The 11,249-nt window shown below is 35.4% G+C and overlaps 1 long non-coding RNA gene across 1 annotated transcript; it reads right to left on the bottom strand.

Moving 5' to 3' along the window:
- Positions 1-3,573: 3,573 nt before the first annotated feature.
- LOC145296277 (uncharacterized) lies at positions 3,574-11,018 on the bottom strand. Its single transcript, XR_013869992.1, has 2 exons — positions 10,607-11,018; positions 3,574-3,759 (listed from the first exon to the last, which is right to left on the bottom strand). It is a non-coding gene; the product is annotated as an uncharacterized LOC145296277 (long non-coding RNA).
- Between the last annotated feature and the right edge of the window lie 231 nt (positions 11,019-11,249).

Raw genomic sequence — 11,249 nt, 5'->3', positions numbered from 1 at the left:
ATATTCCGTAGTATTGTCCCGAAAAAGCTTACTTTTTTTTTACACTTTGTTTAAACTCACAACAAAATCGATATTCTTCCTTTCATACACATTGAGTTGACTACCATATTACATTTCGATAACAGTCCTCATTTATGAAAATTAAACCTAACCTCTTCAATTCCTCTTTCTCAAAACACCTATTTCCCTAAATGAAAATTAATACCGTATATTAAAATAATCCGTTAAAAAAAAAACAAGCTTTTTTTTACTTCTTTTACTTTCCTCGGGTCCGGTATCTGACAGGGCGAAACAAATGCGCTGCCGCTTGTGTAAGTAGTTTCTTCTATTATATTATCGCTACCTTCTAGATGGAACGAGTTCAAATATCGCCGCTGATTGTGCATTTTCACAAACCTAAACTTTTGGTCCTCCAAAATGTCCGAGATTATCTTGGTTAGGTAATACTGGCCGAATATCTTCACCTCTACATCACTGTTATCAGAATCCATAGAAGGTGATGCCCTTTTTTTTCTTCCCTGCAATCTCTTTCCCACAGAAGAGCGTTGCGAGCCTCTCTTTGCTCTATCATTATTTTCATGGCAAGTGCTCGACTGAACTCCAATTTATGGTTGCTCCCTACAAAACTTTCACAACAAAACACTTAACTAGCTGCAACCATATAATGTAATTATTGGAATTCTTTTTGAGATGAATAATTTTGTATATTTATTTTATTTGCGAAGTGTTATCTTCATCTTAAAAAAATTTTTTTTTAATATTTGCTGCTTCACTACGTTTCAGCCAACTATTCCTCTGGCCTTCGTCAGGTGGTGAATCGCGATAGGATAGGAATGCTGGATCTCTTAACTGTATCCTCAATAATTACCACCTTCCATAGTTGTTGTCATTTCACCATGTGTTTGGCGCAGTGGATAGAAACTTTGAATCTCTACGTTTCTGTGTGAGCATTGTCTGAAGATAGCGGTTTCAATCGTACTCAAAGCAGGCCACAGGATTAACTGGCCAAAATGTGGTGAGACGACAACAACTATCGAAGACAATAATTAGTGAGGATACAGTTAAGGGATTCAGCATTTCTATCCTGTCGCGGATTTAACCACCTGACGAAGGCCATAGGAATAGTTGGCCGGAAACGTCGTGAAAAAACAACTATCAAAAATAAAAATGAGGATAACAGTCCACAAATAAATAAATATAGCTACAAACACTATAAACGATTCCCCCACTCTTTATCCGTGTCTAAATCTAAACGCAAATTCCATGAACAAAGGTTCTTTCCAAGAACTACCTGCCTGTGGAACACTGTTCCGCTGGTCTGCTTCTCAGTTGAATACAATGTAAACAAGTTCTTGTGAAGCCGTCCCCATAAATAATCAAATTTTACCCAATTTACACCATTACCAATTACTACACTACCGCCTTACATTCATTAAATTTATCCTCTAGTAGCATACGGTCCCTGATAAGTGATGACTCACAAGTAATTAAAAAAGGAATCATGTTTTCTGCTCGACCATTATAAAAATCTGTTCACAAGAATGTTCTACCACCTCGCCAGTATAGTAATTGCATTGATAAATTTAAATGTCACTGCGAGGCCACATATGTGGGGAGGACGGTACAAAGGTTGGAGACCAGAATCCAACAACACATCTTTTCAGCAAGACACCAGAGCGAACCAATAGTGAAATCGGTTCGTAAACACATCCGGGTCAGCTATTGTTAAATATCGCCGAATGCACATCTACTTATTCTAATGGCAGTTTCTCTGCCATAGTTAACGAAAATATCATATTCCAAAAATTACGTAAATTGATCAAAGTTTGTTTTTTTATATAAAGAAAATAATTTTTAAGCGATTAATAAGAATTCGTAGGCATTGCAACATAAATCTCGTAAACATGGATAATTGTTAAGCTATCTTCCTTTGTTGAGATTTAAAAAAAAAATGGCGGTTGAGCCAGTCATTCCTTGGGTTCTCATAAAATTCGATTTTCTTATCTATAGTCCTATTATTTTGTGTGTGTGTGTGTGCATTGATATTCATATAAAAACATCTTTTTTTTTACTATTTATTTAAAAAGAAAATACCACTTTCTTATATATGGGTCGTGGAATAGCATTCATTTGCAAAAGATCCAGCTAATTTACATATTCTTTTAAACATTCATTTTAATTAATTCCCTATTAGTTGTTTTCGTTTTTCTTATGGAATGATCATCTTTAGTTAACTATTACGTGTAATTATATTCATGCAGAAATTCTACATGATTTATACTTGCGTAATATTTGCGTGAAAAGCTTATAGTAAAAACATACCTCTTTCTACATATATATTTATGTATGAGTATATATATTTGTTTAAAAAATTCTGCCTACCAAACTCCTCAGTCAGTTTTTGGATCTACAGACATGAAGCTTTATATATAAGGTATTCGATCTCATGCGAAACTTTATATTTGTATATTAGCCGTGGAAAATCGGTGCAAAAGTGTGAAGATTAAAGAAATCAAAATTTCCAGGTGAATGTCGAACGACGGCATTACAAATATGCATGCGTAGCATAACAGCTATTGGTTCATGTTTTAATTTTTAGACCTGCATTAAACATGTCTTCATAGATCAGGCATTATCGTCAAAGGAAAAAAGTAAAACGTAAGCTAAACGTTTTGGTTTCGATTCTCAGTGGTGGCTCACGAGTCATTTTTTTTTTAAACTTTTTAAATCATTACTATATATGGGGTCAAATATAATCTATTATATAAATCCCGTCTGCCTGTTTAAATGTATTTATGTATGTATGTATGTATGTATGTATGTATGTATGTATGTATGTAGGTATGTATGTATGTATGTCTAAGAATTTCGACAGAGGCGACGGATTCCTGCGATATTGATATTGTTTTGAAGCTCTACCCTTCGGGCGACAAATATCGAAAAATTGGTTAAAAACATTAATTCCTTCATCCTGAACTGGGCAGTTTTCTACGAGGAGGGTCTGTTTTTTTGTGTCGCTATTTTTGCAAGCCATCGTATCGGCTGGAAGGACTTTACTAATTTCAACGTTTCGAACTTCTGGTTGCATCATGGAGTAGGGGTAAGACTTTAGGTTTTCTTTTCCGCCTTTGCGTCACGGGTTCGAGCCTGCCTGCCTACTACCACTTTTTTTTTTTGCTCAACACACACCTCTAAATACCCGGGCAACGCCAGGCACCTAGGCTAGTATACGAAGTCTACATTAATCAAAGTATCATATTTAAGCTTTTGGTTTTACAACCGGGCAATACTAGTTTAAATATAAAACTTCTCAATGAATTTACGTGATTTTTAGAATATGATATTTTCGCTTCGTCACAGGTACGTACATCATGTATATTTTTCTTTCTTTTTTTCTGTAATAAAGGCAGGATTCTGGAAAAGAACTGGACATTTTAAATCGTTTTTTGCTTTGAAGCGAACATATACAAATTTCGTCGAAAGTTGGGCAGTAACATTGTTGGAAAACCAACACGTTGTGATTTGTCTCGCGAGGGAGACAAAGAATAGAAAAGAACTTCAACTCACGTGTTTCTTTTGTACAACAACATTTATTTCTTTATTCTTTCGTTATCACTGTGACGTCTCTCGCGTGAACTCGAACGTTATTAACATCTCTAAGGTGATCTTCTTTTAAAAGTCTTTATTTTTTCCCTATCGATGACGTCATTTCGTATTCATCTGCATGCACGTGGTCGCACTGCGTTACAGAGTTTGATACTGTAGAAAAAAAAATAAGACAATAAAGAAAATAAAAAAAGAAAGAGGAGACAAAAAGCAAAATAAATAAATAAAAAAAAAAATAGACAATGACCAGATAAATTGTGACGTTTTTCCCCGTCCTTATCCTGTACAAAAGATAACACAGCAGTCACAACACCACTGGAATGCGGCTTTCCTATTCACCAGATCTGACAGCAGCAACTATGACACAACTTGCAATTTCAAAAAAGAAACACAAAAAAAAAAAGAAAAGAAAAAAAAGAAAAAAGAAAAAGGAACTCATGAATTTGTGGCGACAAATTTTGCACATTTAGCAAAGCCAACCATCAAAACAATGCGTTACTTTAATTATTGGTAAAAATGAACAAACGGTGCAGTTTTAGGCATTAACATATGTAAATTTGAGTTCTGCACTAAGCAAAAAAAGAAATGACTAAGTCCATCATTTGCCCCCCCCCTATTTAACCCCAAAAGTCCCCAATGCCTTAACATATTTAAATATGAGTTCAGCACCATGCAAAACTGCTAAATAGACATACACAGAAAATTTATAAACTTGTTATCTCCACTATCATATAAAAGAAGTTGTGTCTCTGTGTCTCTGTGTTGCATCTGTAAGAGATCGTTCCCTATGGACCCGAAAACGGGTGGGCCGATTTTTTATGAAATTTTACACGAAGGTACTTTATGTGCCTGGCTGTGTTCTCAGATAGGTTTTATATTGGAATGTCTTCGATAAGTATCGATAAACGATAATCGAAATAATCCAATGAAAGAAAGAAACAGACGATTTTCACCAAAGTTTACTCCTTATACAACCTAACATCGCAAGTGTATTTAAGAAGTTTTATTACCGCACAAGCAGACAGGCACAACAAATAAGATCAACAGTAGGTTCTTTGCTATGACAAGGGCGCATTCACAACCAATGTTTTTGTTTAGAGCACAATTGAAGCATGATACTTGACTTTTTTTATTTTAGACTTAAATTCAATCCATTATATAACAAAAATAACTTCATAAAATAAACATTATTTTCTCTACAGTGCACGGTAGACTACAATGTATTGTTAACTTTGTCACTGTGAGAAGGCATATGAAACTTCCACCGGGTGCATCACGTTGGTTTAGAGTACGCAATCAATTGATTTGCTTGAAAAACGGACGATTTCATGGATTTCGATGACAATAAATATATGGGAGTGTGAAGTATTCGTTGATCATCATTCATTCCCGGGCAACGTCGGGTCACTCTGCTAATGGTATATAAAGTAACAGTATACCTTAGACGCTGTCATTATGAGACAATTGAGGAGATGAAAAAGGCTGTGACGAAGGTCATTGACTTGCTCACACAAGAGGACTTCCAGAAGTTGTTGGAATGGTACAACGAGTGCATTGCAGCCGGTGGAGATTACTTCGAAGGGGACTAAAGTTGAATGTTTGTACTATCAATAAAAGTGCTCACTTATTGAAAAGTCTAATTTATTGAAAGCATCTCGTATATATATATATATATATATATATATATATATATATATATATATACAGAGAGAGAGAGAGAGAGAGAGAGAGATAGAGAGAGAGAGAGAGAGAGAGAGAGAGAATAAAGGACAAAAAGTTATATTCTAAAATTCATGATGTTGAGCATCTTATAATTTATTCCTTTAATTCAGTTGACTTAAGGAATAAATTATAAGATGGTCAACATCATGAATTTTGGAATATAACTTTTTGTCATTTATTCTCTATATTGTTCTGTAATTACATTGAGCTTCTTAAATAAGCATTGATATATATTATAAAAAAATATATTTCTACAGAAAAAAAAAATATATATATATATTTCTACAGAAAAAAAAAAAAAATATATATATATATATATATATATATATATATATATATATATATATATATATATATATATATATATTAGCAAAAGTACCCGTCGTTGACTGGGTTCAAAAACAGTCTACAGAAAATGGACTCTGATTTATGAAAGTATGATACGTTATGAAAAGGAAGGGTTGTAAAGAGATAGCTTCGAATTTGGGGGGTATCAAAATCAAAGCAAAATATGATGAAAGTAAAAATAAAATAGATAAATCCCATAATTTATTATACCATACCTGTTCACATTGAAACACTTATCAGAATATTCTGTTGATCCATATTAAAAAACCTTGTTAAACTTTGTGACATATTTCCATTCTGTGGAGGTCAGCTGCGAACGAACACCCCATAATTTTATTATGTCATATTTCTTCAAACTGAAACATAATTATCAAAGTATACTTACGCAGATAGATATGAAAAGTCTTTATTAAAGTTTGTGCCTATTTCCATTCTATGGAGGCGAGGCGCGAACGCAGACCCCACAATTTTATTATACCATCCCTATTTAAGTTAAAACATACTGATCAAAGTATTCTTATGTACATCTATATCAAAAACACTTGTAAACTTTTTTTTAATTTTTTATTTCCATGCTTTGTGCACCAAGCGCGAAAGCAGACCCCACGATTTTAATGAACCACAATTCTTCTAGATCAAACATACCCATTCCTGTGTCTCGATACATCTTCTATCATTATATGTGATCAGTTTTCTATAATAATCAACCATATAGGAGCCTATTCGTGACCACACACACACACACACACACACACACACACACACACACACACATATTCAGCTTTATATATATATATATATATATATATATATTGAGTAAAATGATTCATAATTTATAATTAAAAATCGGTTTCAAAAGGAAAAACAAACAAAATCATATGTGTGTATATATATATATATATATATATATATATATATATATATATATATATATTTATTTATTTATTTATTTTGAGAATGTTTAGATGGAATAAGTTATCAGTACCGTCGGTTTCAAACCTGATAATAGGGAAACTGTTTTTGATACACATATCGAGCTCTCTTCAGCCGATACTCATTCCCGCAGTGAATCATGACTATTAGAAGAGAGCTTGATATGGGTATCAAAAACGGTCCCCTATTATCAAGTGTGAAACCGACGGTACCGATGACTTATTTCATCTAAACATTTTGAAATTAAAATATAAATAATACACTCTTATTTTCAGAATTTTTCCTTATAATAAAGCAATCTGCCGGAATCCTTTTTTTCCACAAATATAACTAAGTATGATGGACTCTCCCGTCGATTTCGACGTATGAACTTCCGCCGCAACAACTAAGTTGCTCAGAAATCCACACAGATGATTTCTTGATAGTGGTGAAGGCTTTGTGTAGAATCAACCACACTTTTCGGTATTACTGCTGACTTTTGTTGGTGCAAGTGATTGCCACAGGATAGAGTATACAGTAGACTTCAGATTTTTACATAAGAGTTATCTTCTCTTAGATGCATGTCGTAACGAAGACTGGGGTGCATCTCCCCCAGTGAATTAATGCGCCCTCAGATAACAACCTGGACATTTTTACGACTCAACGCGGTACATACAGTGCCTAGTCTTCCCAAATGGTCACCCATCTGGTACTGGCCAGGCTCAACGTTGCTTAACTTCGGTGATTTGGTGAGAACTGGTGTGTCAACCTCATTGTGCCCTTACTTACCTTGGGTTTTTTTTTTTTGTTTTTTTTTTGGCTGTTTGTTTTTTTTCGAAAAAACTTTTGTATTCCTACACGTCAACACATAGGAAATAAAGAAAAGATATAAACATTTATATATTTTTCGTATTGATCTTATATCTATACCTTCATATGATTGGGAACGGTGGTTGAACTTGATTATTTTATTGGACTGCTAGACAAGAATTTGTTAACATTGAACTTGGCCAGGCAATGCCGGAAGATGTGCTGATCAATGATTATTATGGTCCTTATAATATTTGTAAAAATAGAATGTTATCATAGTGAAATAAATATTTACAGATAAAATTGTTTATGTTAAATTGTTTTAATATAAAAAATATGTTAGAACACAGACAATAATTTAACAATAGTTTTGACCTCTACAGTCTGACGTAGCATGAGGCAGAGAGTTCACTTAAAGTTACGTGGATTTTAGGTTAGAAAAGACAGGTATAAATGAGTCAAGAATTGGGAGTCAGAGAGAGAGAGAGAGAGAGAGAGAGAGAGAGAGAGAGAGAGAGAGAGAGAGAGAGAGCAGACTGAGTCGGTTGGCAGAGGAAGAAAGACGGTTCACGGACAGTGATGGCTCCAAGTAGGGGAAAATGTCGAATGTAAAAGTCTAGGGCCAGCATTGAAGTTTTCCAATGGGGGGGGAACATCCGAAATAAAGCTGCTGTAAATACCATCAAGATTTCGAGTTGTACGAATCTTCATTTGTAGCTTTTCCGAGGATCCGTCAAATCAAGACCAAAGATGGATCAAGTATGTTTCTCCATTGGTCTATTTAAACACACAAGGGACTGTTATTTGTCCCTCTCTGTTCTAAATGTTACATGCCCGTTGGTAAACTGTATCTGTTAATATATCAACACTGTCGAGAGTGTTATACACGCATCAATTCAACGAACCATAGAAAAACTAAATTAGACGAACACAGCGATTGACGGTCATAGACGAACACACGTATATACACACGTAATATACACGTAATATAGATGACTGCGACACTTTCTTTTTCATTTTCTTTCTTTAAAGATAGTAATGCTGGGTATGGGGTAGCCAAACCAGCTACCAACATTCCCCTGCTTTTTATTGAAACCAACCGAGAGCTCTTTTAAGTATCCTCGTTGTTCCCTTAAGTGCAATTGTCTGAATCTCTTTTGCGCTTGAATCACCAGGGATATTAGTTAGGTAGAACTTCAGGTTCTTCTTCATAAGCCCTGTAGCACGTATAATAACTGGTATGATTGATATCTCCCTAAGATTCCAGTTTCTTTTCATATCATACATGAGACCTTGGTATTTTGTCTGTTTCTCTTTTTCAGCTCTGTTCAGACCTCCATCATTAAGTACACTCACTTCAACCAAGGTTGTAACTCTCTCTGAGTGCATAAACGTTTGTATATACGTGTCACAGTTACAGTCACAGTTAGACGAACAGACAGACAGTCATGTAGATGACTGTCACTCGTATATACAAATGTTTATGCACTCTCATATGATCTAACCACTAGAAAACACACGTAAATCATATATACACCCCGCTCCGTGTCATGCAGATTATAAAGAACCCCACAATACGACAGTTATAGATATCTGAAAAAACAACATCCGAGAATACTTCGTTCGAAATTCTGTGCAAATTCCCGACTTAGACAGAAAGATTCCGGAGTTCCATAGAAAGGTTACCGAATTCGACAAGATACACTAAAGGAAGTTATAGGGTATATCAACCGAAATATTATGCGAATAATACTCAAGATGAGAACAGTAGTCCGAAAAATCTAAATAATACGAATCCTTTTCTCGAAAAATTCACAAACATTATAACAAAAAAACAAAAAACAAGTGAAGTATGCATCGCCCCCTGCGAGTGCACAGTGAACGAGCCATAAAAAATGACTAAGTTCAGCATTTCGCCCCACCCCCACCCGTCATGTAGCTCCAAGGTCCCCAGGGGACGTCAAATCCTGGTAAAAATGAACAAATGGTGCAGTGTTAGGCCTTAACATATGTACATTTGAGTTCTGAACTAAGCAAAAAAAAAAAAAAAGTGACTAAGTGCACCATTTCTACGCCCCCCATTATGCCTTAACATAGTTAAATATAAGTTCAGCACCATGCAAAACTGCTAAATAGACACACACAGAAAATTTTGGACAAATATGGTTAAAATAGTCCCCAAAATGGAGTGTTTTTATTAGCCCTAAAAGAAACCCTGGGGCACACCCAATAGTTATCGCAAAGTATAGACAAACAAAATTATATAGAAATCAGTTAGTTACAACTTTTCAGAAAGTTTTATAAAAATCCAAGACATCAATTTTTTTTTTAATAAGCACAAAAGTGTCAATTTTAAGACTTTTAACCCGAAAAGCACTCCTAGAGGGGGAAAACGGAGGTTTCCCGGAAAATCCGTTCTGTTAGTTTTTTTTTACTTATATCATGTTTAATGTATGTGCGAAATTTCCAAAAATTCCAAGGCGTAATTATTGAGAAAAGTGCAAACGGACGAACGGACGAACGGACAAGGGTGAATGTACAGGTCCACCCTCCTTTTGTCGAGAGACAAAAAAAAAAAAAAAAATTTTTTTAACGATTTTAGTGAAAAATAAATACTCCTTAATACGAGATTTTACAAGTGAAACGAAGCGTATTTTTAAGCTAGGATGAAGGAAAGAGGGATGGAGAGGGAGAGGTGTGAGAAACGAAGAAAGGAGAAGATAGAGCGAGAGGGTGTAAAAGGAGATGCAGAAGAGAGAGAGAGAGAGGGGGTGGGTGGAAAGAGAGATAAAAAGCAAAAGTAAGAGAAAAAGGAGACATGGAAATAATAAGATGGATGGCATAGAGACATAGAAGGAGGGATGGAGAGAGCAAGAGAGGGGAAGAAAGAAGAAGGCAAAAAGCAAAGGGGACTGAGAAATGCAGAGAGAGAGAGAGAGAGAAAGAGAGAGGGATATAATGAGGGAGAGAGAGAGGGGAAGAGAAACGAAGAAAAAGGAGACGGATAGCGCATGAGAGTGAAAAAGGAAAGGCACAAATAAGAGAGAGAGAGAGAGAGAGAGAGAGAGAGAGTGAGAGAGAGAGAGAGGGAAATAGAGAGGAACAGAGAGAGAAAGATCGAGAGGAGGAGATGAAAGAGAAATACAGACGGAGGGAAAGAAGGGTAGATAACAGGAGGGTAGTAGTTCTTACACAGACCATCACTTACTGACAATAACCTGTGGTGTTCCCTGGAATCCGAGTGACAATAGATTTCGAATACTCTCCACGGTTTTTGATAACAATTGCAAATGATTTTTCTTTATACACCAGCCGTTTACCATTGATTTCTTGCTGTCAACAACCATTGGTATTACTTGGAATTTGGTTGGCGAAAAGCACCTCTCAATGTCTCAGTTTTCTCTGCACTCTTCAAGGAGGGGGGGGGGCTCTGATTAGTGCTCTCCCTCTTCTGTCTTTCCATCCTCCTCGACCCTTCACAATCATTTGATACGGCGCCAGCCGGTGCCTACTGTCACTGCTTTATTTGTTATGCTAAATATGTTTTCATAAAAACTTGTGTTCGTCATCTTGTCCGACACTATTATTTCATTTCCAGGTCAACAGTGACAGTTTAGTGATGGCAGTAACGCCTATATTTTCAAATCACATCATTTTCTATTGTAAAGGATGGGACAATAAAATTGTCGTCCTAGAAAAGACGACATGATTTCATTTCCGTTTTAGGAAAACCGGTTTTCTTTTTTTTTTTTTGTTGTTGCAGACTATGTACTAGTTGGACAGCTGTGTACAAATCCAAAGCGATAAGAGTCTTCTATCATGTATGAAAGTGACACAATGTTCAACAAGCG

This window comes from Euprymna scolopes, chromosome 16, assembly GCF_053919585.1.
Source record: "Euprymna scolopes isolate OS-2025 chromosome 16, ASM5391958v1, whole genome shotgun sequence".
Taxonomy (NCBI): Eukaryota; Metazoa; Mollusca; class Cephalopoda; order Sepiida; family Sepiolidae; genus Euprymna; species Euprymna scolopes.
The sequence above is the reverse complement of the archived record's forward strand: the minus strand, read 5'-3'. Positions and strand labels throughout refer to the sequence as shown.